This window comes from Anser brachyrhynchus (assembly GCF_964034855.1).
Source record: "Anser brachyrhynchus genome assembly, chromosome: 2".
Classification (NCBI taxonomy): Eukaryota; Metazoa; Chordata; class Aves; order Anseriformes; family Anatidae; genus Anser; species Anser brachyrhynchus.
Window position 1 is genome coordinate 125,069,317 of NC_137695.1, and position 4,937 is coordinate 125,074,253.

The window sequence follows — 4,937 nt, forward strand, 5'->3', positions numbered from 1 at the left end:
CCACAAGCTTGTTTGGAAGTCTTTGACAGCAGCATTTAAAACTCTGTCGTGTTAACTTCAATCTTTTAAAGTACAAACCAAAACCATCCAGAGAGGATAAGCATTCGTCAGCTTCGCAGTGCGTAGTGACTCTTCCAGCCAAGATGTTTTCTTGGTGTACTTAGCAGTACGCAAAGCCATTGCACTGGGGGTAACAACTGAGATGAATGTTAGAGAAGTTTCAGAAATAAAAGCAGCCCAACTGCTGCACTGCACTTCTCCGAACCTTGAAGAAGCTTTCTGTACACCTTACTCTGCATCGTCAATACGTAGTTTTAAGAAACATTACATATTTCATGACAGCACTACAATCCTTGTATGGCTTACTTGTTAGCGCTAGGGTGTGATTGATTTCCTCCCCTTCCTTGAGGAGTCAGTCTTACTTTCTGCCTTATAACTACATAAAGGGATTTGTCAGTCTTTATATGAAGAACAAATGCCAAGTTTATCTAGACCATGTTTTTTTTAATAGGTTTTGAGGAAGCGTACATAGGGGCTGTTCAGTCATGACAGAAGAATGGTTTGAGGAGACTCCAGGGACTCCTTTTTATTAAAGTAGGAGTCGTCATGTTTATGCTAGCAAACCGGTCAGATTCTTGCTGTAGACATCGATCTGCCACTTCTGTGCCGTAGTCCTGGATTCCCAGAGCTCTGTGCAGACATACACAGACTGAGCCCTGGCCCATTCGGTTACTCAGTCGGTCCCTCTGCTGGGATAAGGCTGGCTTTTGGGAGCCAGTGTGAGCAAGTGCATGTGTAGTGCTGGTGAAGACAGTTTAACAGCAGGTAGTTTTACCTGGACTACAAAATGGAAAACCAGTGTACTCGGAGCTCACAGGGTGGCTGCTTGGCACCAGCAGAAATGGGGGCAGCTCATACAGCAGTTAGTCCAGCCCCTCTTTTCCCTTGCCTCTTCCCATTTCACAGAATCACAGAACTGTAGGGGTTGGAAGGGACCTCGAAAGATCATCGGGTCCAACCCCCCTGCCAAAGCAGGCTCCTTAGAGGAGGCTGCCCAGGTAGGCGTCTAGACGGGCCTTGAATATCTCCAGAGAAGGAGACTCCACAACCTCTCTGCATTTCAGCATTATAATCAGCATTTCAGTGCTGATTATCCCACCAGTTAAAGCAAAAGGAGAATGAGGCAAAAAATACATAACCTACATCTTGGAAAACTCCCACAGTCATCCTGTGTGAATAAAGGTGGAAGAAATTGCAGGTAGGTTAGTGTGTGCTTGCTCATTCCTGATTGCATCGTGTTCTCTTCAAGGCAACATGCCAAGGCTGTCATCTTCTGTCTCGTGGTTGGCTTTCCATCCCCCTGAGGCCTGAAAAATGGATGAGGAAGAGCGTTAGTTAAAGGAAGTGCAGCAAAGCTATCTCTAGGCACTTTCCATAAGCCCCAAGCAAATCTGCTTAAGCACTGCAGTGCTCCAGGACATGTGCAGCATGTCTTGGGCTTCAGCATCTGCGGCCTAATAAATCCCTCCATGCACTGAGTATGTCTGTGGAGAAGGGACAAGAAAAGCTTAATGCAGTATAGCAAGAGCCTCAAAGTATAGTCTGTATCTTGCCTCAGACCATCCCTGTGTACTTCCCAAACAAAAGGGAACTTCATATAATTCAAAATAGTTGTTAAACACCAGCTAGTGAATGCAGAAAGTAATGTGATCGTTCTTCTCATCTCTCCAAGAGCTGTTGCTCATGGGGCAGTACAAAGACCTGCTCCTAGTAGCCCTGCCTCAAAACCTGCTTCCATTTTTGACTCATCACCGGGCTACTTGCAGAAGAAGAGGCTGCTCTTTGAATGGTAACACAGTGGGGCTGTCAGGGACTGAATTTGCAAAGCGTCTCAGCATGAACAGTTTTTCTGCAGGCAGTTGGTTACCTTTGCACTTACCTGCAGTGTACATGTGAAAGAATACAGGCTCAGTTTGTTAAAAAATGCTGAGTGTGTATTTTTATGTGCATGTGTCACAGCGATTGTGGCCACGTGGTTGTACCTGAGAATATGCAGAAGCTTACCCTTTCGCTCTGAATTTCTCAGTGAAATTGAGACCAAAACCAAAACCAAACACACAAACAAACAAAAAACTGTGATATGATTAGGAAAGCTGCAGTTCCCTTAAATGCACTGTTTCAGAATGCAGTTTTCTCTTTTGCCAGTTTGGGACTCCAATTAGGAAAAAAAAAATCCATTCAACCATTCATTTTCTTTTTTTCCCCCATTGTACTGAGACAGCTGCCACAAGTGAGTTGGAAGAAAACTTCGTGCAGCCAAATAATAACAATAAGAGGAAGAACCACTTTGACACAGCTCAGTGGAATGTTAATTTAAGGTCTTAAGTGAACTGCTTTCCTATTAATAGGAGAGGGATGAAAAAAATGCTTTCAGTCTTTGGTTTCTTTTGAAAAATTGTATGTGCCTGTTTGTCAGGGAACTCCAAATACAGCAAATGGCAACAGATTTTTGTCTTATTTCTCTGAACGTGGAAATTAAAGGGAAAAGTTAATGCACAGCCATTGAGTCGAGTAAAAGCAGAGGAGATGTGAAATGTGTCCTTTCGAGGGCAGTGTTAATTGAAGTCACCTTGTAGAGCCAGAGCCTGGTTCTGCTGCCACGTGCGCTGGCAGCACAGGCACCGCCAAGCCAACCGAGCAGCAGCAGCAACCGTGCCGTGGTCTGAGCCCCTCTTAAATGTTTAATCTGGTCCAAGCCTGCTGTGTCATGAAATATATATCCTAGCACAAACACTGGTTTATTGATGTGGAACTTCTCCTCCGTGTTCCTGCCTCGCGGTGACTTTGACCTACTTTAACAATACCCTAATGCTTTTCACGGGATGCACTATCTGAATGCTCGGCCATACAGCCCTAAATTAGCAACTTGACATTGAAATGCTGATTTACACCTGCAGTCAAATGGATAACACATGTTAAAGGCCGATTGTCGGCAGCCCCAACGCGTTATTGCTTCATTCTGTGGCATTGTCACTTGCCTCCATGCAATTTAAGGACAGCGTTGTGGGGCATTGTCGGTATCGCTGTGGACACAGCTGTAGGGGGCTGACACTTTGTCCGGAGCTTGTCATCTGTCTAAAAGCTGACATCACTTCCCAAAAATCACTGTGAACGTTTGGATGTTTAAGTGTTGCTGTATGTTTTAAGACAGCATTGGAAATAAAGAAGCTTTTTGCTAGCATAAAAAGCAGTTAACATTGAATAACTTGCTCCTCTGACCTTCTCACCCCAAGGAAGATTAATGGTCATTTAGATCAGAACTTCCCCCCTGATCAGGGCTCTGAATGCCTCGGGGATTCAGACAGACAAAGGGAGCCTTGTCACCTCCAGGTCACCAGCCCAGACCTGTGGTGTATCTCCAGTGACCATTAGATGGTTGCTCAGCAGTTTATGTGCGAGAGGTGGTGGCTGTAATCCATTTTCCGATGGACAGGCCTCTGCCTCATGGAAGCTGTCACTACGTGCTTATCTGAGCAGCAAGGGACAGGAATTCACACAAACGGTGCCCAAATTAGTTTGTCTTGCGCTACCGCACACAGAGCCCATGTAGGACTTGTTTCGGTGGCTTCATCTTCCTCTGGGTTTGTCTTTGCAAGCAGGGAAGGGCTGAACCCACGTCAGCGCTGTGTGAGCAGTGCCACTTCTGTGTCCCCTCCTGGGGGGCTTTGGCCTCTGCTCCCACCTCTGGAGCACGCGGGTCCTGCTCGGACACACTCACAGCTGTGTTTCTGGCACGTGAGCTGGATTTTCTCTCTCCCATTTCTCTCTGTGTGCTATCGAGAGCTGTGACCTGCCCTCCAGGTATTCACTTCAGAGGGAAGGGCCTTACTTTGGCAGCCACCAGTTCAACGCATGAAGTAGTTCCGACATCCTAGAAGAGCACGTCCCACAGCCCTCACGTAGCCACCTCACAGGCCTAGTTCCTGATGCAATTCATGCCAACTATAATTGTATTTTAAGTGCAAGTCCTAAAACTAGGACTACTCGGTAAAACTGAGCACAGAGTTCAGGGACAGATTTCGATAGTAAAGTAACCATTTGTGACTTTTTATGTTAGAACGGATGAGGTCACCAAATGCAAAGCACAGTTTGGGGACCTACACATCCAGGCTAAGCTAAAAGCACCAACTCACTGATCAGCGGCTGTGTAGGGTCAGCAGATGGTCGGTAAAGGGCTAAGCACATTGTACCTCACTGGAGACATCTGCATGGGCGTAGCACATCGCTAAAAAAAATGACCTGTGTGCAGACATATGCATACCGTAGCTACAGCTGAGACACTGAGCCTGAACATATAACAGTTGCAGACCGGAGATTATAAAAAAATAATAATTAAAAGGAAGAGCTAGGATTGAGGAGTCCCTCTCTTCTATTTGGCCATGTTGTGAGAGGAAATAGAAATGCCAGACTTTAAGGTAGTGTCTACAATGGGAAATTAATTTTACAAAACATAATTAAATCCTAAAGGATGTACAATCTAAAACTATATAGTTATTATGGAGAGTGTGCCATGTCTACTGCAAAGCCCCCAGTTTTTTCCTGTTCCCTTTTGGTTTTCTCTCTCCTAGGCTTATCTCTGCACAGCTGGTGCCATGTAGTGGACAGAGCAGCTGAACAGACCACAACCAGAACTGAGCTAATAAACTAAGTGTTTAAGTGTTAAGGCTAGCAGGATGGAGGAAAAGGACAAATAAATATCAGTTCTGTGAAAATCAGAACTCTTGGAGGCTGCATGACTTGAAAAGAACTGACCTCTATGTAGCTTATGAGTTTGAAAATCCTCTCCTATGTACTTGCAGCATTAATTCACCTTGTTATCTGAGGTGATCTACTTTAATCAGATTCCTAGAAGCAAGTCAGGTACTTAAAGCAGAAGA